The sequence below is a fragment of the Halyomorpha halys genome, unplaced genomic scaffold (assembly GCF_000696795.3).
Source record: "Halyomorpha halys isolate HHAL.00 unplaced genomic scaffold, Hhal_1.1 Scaffold56.1, whole genome shotgun sequence".
NCBI classification, from domain to species: Eukaryota; Metazoa; Arthropoda; class Insecta; order Hemiptera; family Pentatomidae; genus Halyomorpha; species Halyomorpha halys.
Window position 1 is genome coordinate 1821528 of NW_027115012.1, and position 11801 is coordinate 1833328.

General features: G+C 30.5%; 1 protein-coding gene across 1 annotated transcript in view; it reads right to left on the bottom strand.

The window, feature by feature from the left end:
- LOC106692425 (odorant receptor 85b) overlaps positions 1–11801 on the bottom strand; it is a 259507-nt gene that overhangs the window by 195848 nt on the left and 51858 nt on the right. The window lies entirely within an intron of this gene.

Sequence of the window (11801 nt, forward strand, 5' to 3'; positions counted from 1 at the left end):
TCTAATGAAACCAATATGGGAACTAGGCAAAACCTCCACTATCTAATGAAACCAATGTGGGAACTAGGCAAAAACCTCCACTATCTCATGAAACCAATATGGAAACTAGGCAAAAACTTCCACTATCTAAGAAAATTTTATTAATATCGGATCAGCAATTCAATTGATTACGCCTAAATATAAATTCGACGGACAGCCGCAATCGGGAACAAAATTGTTCTGAAGTATTTTTTGAAAACGTAATACGCGACTTAACATTTTTGATTCTAAGGACAATTTTTTTTTTTTATAATATTAAACTATGGTAATATTATATTAAATTGAAACATTAATATTTTCACTTAAAATTGATAACATCGGATTAACGGCAATATTTTGAAAGCAGAAACACGTGACCAAAGTTATTTCTTAAGCCTAAAACGTAAAATACAAGATAAATTTTTCAATTCTGAACACAAATTAATTTTCTGTTTGAGTATATAGTTTTTCTACCATATGAATATATGTAATATACATATAAACCATATAACTCAATTAGATCAGGCCCGTCCAGTCGCGTCTAATCTCTCACACTGCTACTAAATACTTAATAAATAATAAATTATTATATTAAATAAAAATAAATAATAATGAATGTATAATACTAATTATTAGAATACCTTCAATGAAATAGTATTAAAAAATAAGTGATATTATTATTTATAATAATAATAAATACATTACAATAAATAATAAATTATCATTCTAATTGTTTGTAATTTCACTTTTAATGGAAAAAGAAGTCACTGAAAATTCAATTTAATATTTATAGTGTATAAATAATTGCGTTTCTTATCACTAATAAATCTAAATTAACAAATCTAAGCTTACAAAAAAAAGTGATGAAACTTCATCGAATATTTCCTTCTAACTATACTAATGCCTAAGGATAATGCTCTTCGTCATTAGAGTATTGCGTCAGCGATTCCAGAAGATAATTATCTCAGAATTAAAAATCATTTAACTAAGTTCAGTATCAAATCAGAGATTTTTTTTTTCATCAATAAATTATAATCATCCAGTGACTTGAATCTATCTCTCATATAAAATGAAATTTGCCTAAATAAATATTGCTGTAAACTTTGCTTCTATCATGATTCACTCCTAGTAGTGGGTCGTTTATTTTGGACGAATCTTTAATTATTTTTTTTTACCTTAGGGTTTTTGGCAAAAACCATCTAATTATATAAATATATTATTAATTCCAAAACAGCCAAATAAAAAAGTATTTAAACAATATTTTTTATTTACTTATTTTGTTTACTTACCTAATTTATCTGCTATTATTAAAAGGGGGACACAGTATCCCGAACCCTCCCAAAAAAACTAAGAACTATTGTGATTTTAATTTTAAGATTAATATTAAAAAAATAATTTATTAAATTTTAATAAATAAAGATAAAATTCTATTAACATTTCACGACCGGTTTTTTCTCACTGAGGTTCTTTGTCAATTGTTCAAAATTAAAATTCCTAAACGATTTAAGTTAACTTTTACCAACAGAAAAAAAAAATCTTATAATTATGTTTACAGAATAACTAATCATTTCTTAAAAAGCTATGAGCAATTATTTATTAAATGTTCTTGTTTTATGTTGAATTTTTATAATGTAATAAAACTAAATGTTATTTTTTAAATACCCCACTTCTTCGACTCACGAGATTCCAACGAATCCAAGTCATTTGATTCATTAGTGTGGATCATATGAGAGATTGATTCTTGCAGAAGAGTCGACTCTTTAGTTCGATTCTTTATTCATGCCAATCTTAAATAAGTATTGAAAATGTAAAAACTTATGTAAAATATTACAATATTTAAATTATTATGAGTACAATAAATAAAACACATTTCGACAAATCATTAAAATAGATGAATATAATAAATTTAATTAATAATCCAGAAGATTGAACTTCGTAAACTAGACTGAGTGCTTTAAAGTTTTAAGTACACGGTCTGAAATGAAATGACATGGGCCCAAGTTGCTTACAAAGCAGGGGACTCAAACATACACCTAATAACCATTGAGGTTGGAAACTGAGAGCATTCATGAGAAGTCCAATAAAATATTCATGAATACAGCCCAGGAGATCATATGCAACGAGGTACCAAAACAGTATGTCTTTGTGGTTCGGTGCATTGACGGGAACTCATCAAGAATGTAAATACTTTGGCTCCTGAATATATATAAAATAAAATATATAGTTATTAATTTATACTTAACAATATTTTATGCAAAACGAAGTGTAAGTGGTATGGAAGAGAAACGAAAAGTTTAGTATTAACTGACCTTGAGGAGCTAAAAAAAATCTTCATTTTATAAAATATGATTTTTTGAATTTATATATTATATAGATATTAAACCTATAAATTCTTAATAATAAATTATTTCAGAAACTGAAATAAATGTTGCGGTTCCTTTCAAGAATAAATATACTAAAAATATAAAATAATTATTGAGTTACACCTGGGGCACGAAGCTGTACGAGTTAAGTTCAGAGAGTCCATTCCATGCTTTGGACTAAATTTCTAATTCTGGAGAAGACCTACAATTCAGGCCGAAACTTCGGTTTGCATCAATAGCCATAGATATATGTACCAAATCACAAATAACATAAAGCGCCATTGGAAGTTGTATTTTAATGATATCTACGAACCAGGGGAAGATCCCATATATTTCTCATGGATTTTTAAGAAATCTTGGTATATAAATATAGGTCTCAAAATAGTTGACACATTTTAATATCAGGGTCCAATGCACTCCAGAAGAAGTGAGAAAAAATCAAGAAGTTCGAGAGAGTAAACCACATTAAAATTTATAGTAAAACAAAATTCAAAATATCTAATTATTAAGTATCGTAATAATAATATCGATAACTCCTTTAAAATAATAATTTAAAAAACCAATCGTAATTTCTCCAAACCTAAACATTTTGTGGATATGGAAAAAAAATATTGGTGAATCATAATTGACAATAGGGAGATTTTCGTACTGAAATAGTTTTTCTACCTTGATCAGAACCAGAGTTAAAAAAATAAAATATATTTTGAGGATTTTCTGAGGTCTCGTTTATCTCTAATATTGATACCAGATCAATTTTGTAAAATCTATATTCATCTAAATAAGTTAATCTAAATCCAGACACGTGTGGATGTGGTATCCTCTCCTAGTTAGATTATTAATAATATAATAACTCCTTGTTTGTCAGATTGTTATTATTATTATCTATATATTATTTTTATTGTTTTTTCCCAACCTAAAATCTTTATTTCCAAATAATACAATATATACAAGACATAATATATACACATGATTACAATAAATCATGCTTTGCCGTATAGCATTATAAGAAGAGAATTGAAAGGTCCGCTGAAGGCGGGTTTACAGAGATAGCATGATATAGCCGGGGGGGGGGGCTTACAGAGAATCTATATATTATTATATAGATCTCCTATATACTTATTAATAGTCTTTGTTTCTTTGCAAGATGGTGCCAAAAAACATGATTTTCTTTTCTTATTTCTGGATAACAAGGAAAATGCCTTCTTCAGGATTCAGAGAACACAAGGCTGAAGAAATTGCAGTTCTGTCCAAGTTCTTCCTAGGGATTCCCCGCGACGCCCGCATCTCTCCAAATGGTTATTCCCTTCCTTGCGTAGGTAATACTTCCCCAAGTCGAACGGTTCGCTTTCCTTAAAATGTCTTCCTTTGTTGAAAAAATATTATTTCTGAAGTCATTGGTGAGCTTCAGAAAAATAGATCTGGCCTCTCTTTGCTACCCCCTAACATACATTCTCCAACAAAGTGAGCCTATGAACGTGGGAAAACCGATTTTAATGAATTTTTTTTTTGAAACGTGGGTTATTGTCGAGCACCTAAGTATCCTAGAATAAAATAATGTTTTATATTATTGTATTCTGCCTTTCATCTGGATATATTTTGGGGTTTTCATACACTAATCCATTTCTTTTTTCAAGCAAAATAAGAGAAAACAATTCCTGAATAAATTAAATATATACAAAAATACACAAACCTAAAGATGCTTCCAGTAAAATAGGCTAACTTTTTTTTTTTTAAGGAAAATTTTGTCAGATTCGTTTGTAGCTCCTTTTGAACCCTTAAATATAAATTGAAAATTAAAAATTTTACTACTTACTTGAAATCCTCATACTAGACAGAAAAGAAAAGGAACTGCTCGTTAATTCCGATTACTACGACACCTACTTGACTAACTCTCTAAACTTCCCATTTACTATAAATAACTATTATACACTATGATAATTAGGTCTATTCGGACATATGGAATTGAGCTTTGAGACTCTACCAAACAATCAAATGCTCCCCGTATCCAACCTTACAATCGAAAATCCTCCGCAAAATCCTTGATGCTCCTTATTACGTCCCAAACAAACTCATCCATAAAGACCTCAACATCTCCTTCGTGGCAGATTTGACTCGAAATAGATATACCGCCTTTCATTCCAAAATCCTTACCCATCCAAGTCGATTAGTTCTTAATCTCTCATCCTTAACAATCACTGATATTCCTCCGAGGTTTCTAAAAGAATATGGCCAAGGGTTCTTCTTATTTAAAATAACGAAATACCACGATTGGGAGGTTTGTTTCCAACATTATCATGTGTTCTGAAACAATTATCACATTTACTTATTGCATTATACAGTTCTAAATTTCAATATATGAACAAAAAAAAATCCGAATTAATGTTTGTATTGACTTCTACCGATTTTTCGTGTCAACAAAAAAAAAAAAACTTTTAATAAAAACCACACAATTTTATCCTAGTACATCTGATGGAAAGCCATATTTCCTCTCTCCCATCTATGTCTTTTAGACATCTATAAGGATTACATGAGTTCATATCTTTACAAGGAACAAAAATTAATTTCAAATAAATAAAAACTTCATAATCGTTTTATTTTATATCTCTGGTTCTAATTTGTATTCGTAGGTCATTTCGAGCAGTTAGTCTGGTAGCCGTAAAGCTCACCTAAGTTTTAGGTAGCCAGGTGGAGTCGTGTTTAAATTATTGGAAAAAATGTAGGGGATTACTGCAGGCATGCTCTAATATAAAATATTTTTATATAATTATTTATAATTAATCTAAATAGATTAACAAGAAACCCAACCATATTTTAAACCCACTATCTACTTATAAATGATATGAATAATGAATATAAATGAAAAAAAGGTTTACAACATTTTTATTCAAACATAATTTCTTTTTTCTAGTAACGTTTCACTTCAATTGCCACTTTCGGATTTACGAGGGTGGTTTGAAAAGTTCTCGGAATGTACTAGAAAGAAGTGTCTTGACCTCGTTGAAACTTTCATTTTTCAACATAGCCTCCCTGTATACTAATGCCTTTGGTCCAGCGATATTGGAGCCTTCTTCCCCTCTCGAAAATGAGATTCCTTCAGGCCTACAAAATACTTCTCCAATTGGGCTGTCAGTTCTTCCGTTGTAGGAAATTTGCATTCACCTAGGAAGATTTTCAGCTTGAGGAAAAGATGAAAGTCTGATGGTGTCAAATCAGGTGAATAAGGTGGATGTGGCAACAATTCGAACCTCAGTTCATGAAGTTTTGCCATGGCAATAGCACTTGTGTGCGACCGGGCGGTGTCCTGATGAAAGATGACTTTTTTTCTTACCAAACCAGGCCTTTTTTCGCGAATCTTTTCCTGTAGTTGGTCTAAGAGGTTTGCGTGGTATTACCCCGTATTTGTTTGGCCAGTAGGGAAATAATCTATCAGCAGAACGCCTTTTGCATCCCAGAAAACTGAGGCCATGACCTTTCCGGCCGTTACTGCCTTTGCTTTCTTAGGTGGTGGTGACTCAGCATGTTTCCACTGCTTTGTCTCTGGGGTATGGTAGAGGACCTAGGTTTCTTCTGTAGTCACAAACCGGAGCAAAAAATCTTTTTGGTTCCGCGGCACCCATCTTGCGGATAATGTTTTCATTCCCAATTCCAAGAATAAAATGTGATATACCCATTCAGATGACATCCCTACAGCTTCAGCAATCACCCGCACTTTCAGTCGACGATACTCCATGACCTTCTTATGTACTTTTGCGATAAATTCTGAGTAGGAGTCCCCCATTGTGTTCTGAAAGTCGGCATGAATTTCCTTTGCTTTCATACCTTTCTTTACAAAATACTTAATCAATGCTCGAATCTAAGTTTTTTCCATTGTCACAAATCCCTACGCATAAAACAACAAGAAAGAATCGTCACTACCATTCACGCTACGTGTTCACTCTCAAAGGATATGTGATTATTGCGTGGAAATAATCTAGCACTGACATCTAACCGTGATTCCAAGAACTTTTCAAACCACCATCCTTTCAATAATGCGTTTTTACTATAGTTGGTAAAATAAGATATCTAACACACAACTTACAAAACTATTTATTAATTTTTTTTAAATCCTATTTTCATTTTGGAAACTATCCGATCAAGTTCGAATTGTTGGTGAAATATTTTTTTTTAAATTCATAAAATAACTAATTTGTACGAAAATAATTTGAACTTGTGTTAGTAATTTTTAATTAGAAATATATTTTCTAAAACCTAACAACTGGTTAAAAGTTTCATGATTCATTTTTTTTTTATTAATTCACTTTATTCAGTTAAATGAAAATAAAGATTTTTTAATTACTTCATCACCCATTTTTTTTCTCTTTGAAAAATTCTTAAATACATTTTTATTAACATTTACGAAGCAACTATATAAATCACATACATTAATATTATAAATATTTTAATTGTATCATATTATATTCTGGAATTTTTATTATTTATTTTATCTCTATTGAAATGTTTTGAAGTTGTTAAAAAAATAAATAAATAAGACTCTTTATTTTTGTTTTGAGATCAAACATCTAAATCAGTGTAGTTAACACAACGGGGTCAGCCCGGTGTCAGGTCTCAAGAAGATAATTTAAGACATGGTGATTAATCTTGTCTAATTAGGGGTAGCAATGATAAGTGAAGCAGTTGTTCTTCAGTATCACAAAATAATTTCCTTAATAATTTTTAAAAAGTTTTGATTACTAAAAATATAATTTATATTTATAGGTCGTGGTTTTATCTTTAAAATTTGTTATTGTATTGTATCTAGATTTGAATGAGAAGATGGAATTATTTTATTTTTATTTCACTTTCCTTGTTTCCTTGTGTATTATTTTTTAATTGGTTTTATTTTTTATGGCATTAATTTTTTTTCTGAAATCAGTAATATTTCATTATTATTATTTTATTTTATTTATTATCTCATTATCCACTGCATCCCATTTCTCTTGATTGTAGCAGTTTTTATTATTATTATTCAGTCAATAAATAAATAGATGTAAAAGATATTATCAAGTTCACCTTAAATTTTACTTTGAAATTATATTTATGACACTCTTAATTTGATAAATGACAGTAGCAGAAATATCTAAATATGTAGTTATCGTTATATTTCAATCTCACCAAACTAAAACCAAAGAGTATTTGAGTATTAAAATCAAGATGATTTTAGTATGCATAGTATGCATCATAAAGTAAGAGAGAAACATTTAAGTTGTTCTGGTGTGTACACCCTGCAATGCAAGACATGAAAGTATTTACCACTCATAAAAGGATAAGATAAAATCCTACCCACAGAGCATACAAATTATTTTTATAATATGTTTCTACAACATTTATCACAGAACTACTTTTCTACTGGTACTAAAATACTTATTAATTAGCGCATTTATTTAATTAAGCAGTTAATTAGGTATTGTTTCTTGTCTTGGGCATAAACGGTGCTTTCTAGCGAATATGTTATGGTATAAAAAATTAAAAATAATGATAATAATAAAGGTTCAAAGAGCCAGAAGGTTCGATGCCGATACCACGAATCCTTCTCCACATACATCCAAGGACGCCTCTCTAAACCCAAATCTACGAAGTCAGTCTTCACGCAATCCTTTCATCTACGTTTCGGTCTATTCCTCAGACGTTTACCCGTAAGTCTGGTGTTTCGAAACATTTTAGGAATCCGTTCGTTACTTCCTAATTACTTAATCCTACAACCTCACACGTCCATTTTATTCACTGCAATAGCCTGAATTATATTTACTGTGCAGCTCCCTCAATTTAGGGGCCGTCCGTGGCTCAGGTTGTTGAGGCGAAGGACTTAGCAGCCTGAGAACTGCGGGCAGCACCGGTTCGAATCCGTCCTAGGGAGTGGACTTTTTAAGTTTTTTGACATTTCACATGTGGTGGTCCCACGAAATAAAAAACTTGACTCCACACCAAGGTTAGAATAGCTTTTTCACCTCTAGATAACTTCCCTTTATGTTAAGTATTGAGTCAACACTGGAGCTCAATACCTGTGACGCAGCTGGGAGAGAATGTGTTTCTTGGGCAGAACATAAATATTGCATATAGGTTAGATTGTGTTCAAGATTTTATTTTAATTATTTACCTCAGTTCTTTTCTTATTCTCTATTATTTAAAACAGTTATCCACCTAAGCTTATTTATGATTTTTTCAGTCCGAATATTTTACGTAATACTTTGTTTTCAAAAACCTTAAGGTGTTGTTCTTCCCGTATTCGTAAGTATACAATCTTCCGTTATGTAAAATGGAAGTTTGTGGTTATGACCATTATTTAATTGTTACATTAAGGTGCGCATTCAAAGCATAATTAACTGTTCTTTAATTAGTTTTATTATAATATTTTTACTAGGATCTACCATTTAAGATATATAGGTGAAAAACCGAACAAAAGACGTAAAATTTAGAATTTAGTTACATTACCAAACTAATTTTCAGCTTAGTAGTTTTAAGAAAGAAGAAATACGTTTCTGTGTTAAGTTTAGATTCATATGTAGTACTACGCCTCAATTTTCGGTTTAATGTAAAACAAAATTCGTTTTGGTTTACGAAATACGAAATACGAGTACTACTTGATCGAACTAATAAGTTATGGTACTCATTTGATGCAATTTCCTAGTAGTATTTCGCTAGGATGCACCGTTTAGGAATCATTAATTAGTAAATTAATAATAATCTTGTAAATTATATGTAAATGTATTTTCTTTGGACTGGCATACGGGCTCTGAACGCGATAACACTATTCTAATAAGCAAGTCCAGTTAGGTTACTGTAGACTCTGACAAAGTTCTTGTCATGTGACAGAAATTATCACAAGTTGAGACCACCACTGAAAATAATTTCATGGTTTCAGATACAACTTGGTTGCCATTTTTTAAATAAGATACACATTTTCTCCAATTCATTCCAGCTTCAAGAGATTGCAGTTATAGTTAAGTGGGCAGGACAAACAAAAAAAAAAGATCCAGAAGAAAGGTAGGGAAAGATTCTGGTGACACGGACCGACGTTTTCTAATGGTCTGCCTCATTGTTAAACACATTATAGTTTTGAAATGGAGGAACTTATGTAATATTAATTATTTAAGTGGAAAACTTAAGATTAGAGTTTTCATTAAGCACTAAATATTCACAGAGTTTGCAACAGCTATTTGAGATAATTCTCCTTCAGAAATATTATTATGGCTAATGGACTTGGCTCATTGTCTAAGTGCGCTCTTGCTAATCTGAATAACTGAGAAATATAACTTAGTATTATATCACCTAAGAGATATAATAACCTGGATAAAACCACAAAAGGCGATTTGATTTTTTAGTAGTAAGAAGTACATACTAAGTAGAAAGTGTTAGATCAAATTTTAACTATTTAAAAACCTTTATTACACATAACTCTAAAATTGAACTCATGTTATATACTAATAAACATTTTTAAACCCAAGAATAGTTATGTTAAAAATTTGATGCTGTGCGTTCACACATCTCACAAATTTTATTTACTGTGAAAATTCTTATTTTGAGGTTTAACGAGGTGAGAATAACAAAGATCAACTTTATTTCTGCTTAGTATAACTATTTAACAATTTAACAACAGTTGTGTACATATCAATTTGTTCGGATAACATTGGGCGTGCTCCGCTTTATCAGATTTGAACTCCAGTCTCTATGTTTTTACTCTTTTTCTCTTATAAATATTTATAGAATTCTGTAATATTTCATATTTATTTATTGTTTATTATTTCTAATTATGACAACTGGATATTTATTTTAAATAAGCAAAATTTAAAGATAATTTGGATTTTTTTTTTAAATTCATTGTTTAAGCCCTATTAGAATATTTCTAAATGCTACGTAGGAGGCATAATAGCTTAGTACTAAATTTTACGTTTTTGGACAAAAGACGCGAAATAAACAATTCAGAATTGAAAAATAACAAATTTTGGCCTTTAACCTTGTCTTTATTTCCTAAAGTGTTAAAATCCAAAACTGTACTTAAACAGGTCCAAAGATTCCGTAATTCCATTCCTTAGAACTCTCGTCACCTTCTGGTATCCTGTCTCGTCTTCCCCCACTTCGATTACGGTTCCGTGGTCTATGGAAGGCTATCAACAGATCTAGGGTTGGAACTGAAGAGACTCATGAATCCCTTCGTAAGATTTATCTTAGGGTTTCACAGGCGCTCTCATGTCTCCCGCTAGTATACCGAGTTAAGTGGCTCTATCCAACCTCCTTGGTGTTTTTCTATTCCAAGTTCTTGAAATCAAAAACCTACTTATGTTCTTGATCTCCTCACTCATCGTTCATCCAGTCATTAAACAATCCAACCGATTGATTTATATATGCCCTCCTATAGAACCGCTATCTTCAGCAAATCCTTCGTCATACGTGCAACCTCCTTCTGGAATTCTCTTCCCATCACCATTCGCAAATCCTCATCCATTCTTTCCTTTAAACAACACCTATTCCTTCACTTACTACATACCCAAACCTCCACATCTATATGAACAATATAAATAGTAATATATTGATTAACATTATAAATACTAGTTAATCTAAGATCTTAATGTAATATCACTTTGCTTACTGAAAACTTTAAAATTCTTGCCAGACAAATAATCATAATGTGTGAACGATGTATTTACTCTATGGGGACATATGTCCCAGAATAAAATAATTGTTTTCATTTAAAATTTTTTTTATTTCATAGTACTAACTTGTAAAACTCATTATTGTAAAAAATATAAACGTATTTTTTAAATATAATAATTATGTAAATAGTTGTAATGATTACAAATATTTAAAAATACACTATTTGATTCAGTGTATTCATTGCTGAAGGATGAAGGCTTTGACCTGAAGGATATTTGAAGGGTTAAGTCAAGAGCATTGTTTAAACACTTGACTATCACCGGTTAAGCCACCGGTCAAAGTACTTACGCATATTCTATCTAACACAAACTAAACAGACATAGAAAAAAAAATCATGAAATTATAATTTTATTACTGACACGCCTAAGTAGGCTAATTAAAATCCTAAATTTAAAATAACATTGTGATATTTATAGATAAAAATATGATGTCTGATTTATTTTCATATTATTTATATATTTGCAAATTAACAAAACTTTTTTTTTTTTTTTTATTATTTATTTATTGTAATTTACAACTGTACAAAATAATACAACAGGTAAATATGTATGTTTCATATACACTTGAAAATCTTGGGAAGGAACCACCCATTGGTGGTACTTCAAACATTAATTTAAACTAGAAGGTCCCGTGGCCATCTTATTTTCAGACGCCTCGGAGGATTATCAGGGATTGTTAAGGATGAAAGATTAAGAATTAATGGGTTAGGATGGTTAAGGAGTTTGGAATAAA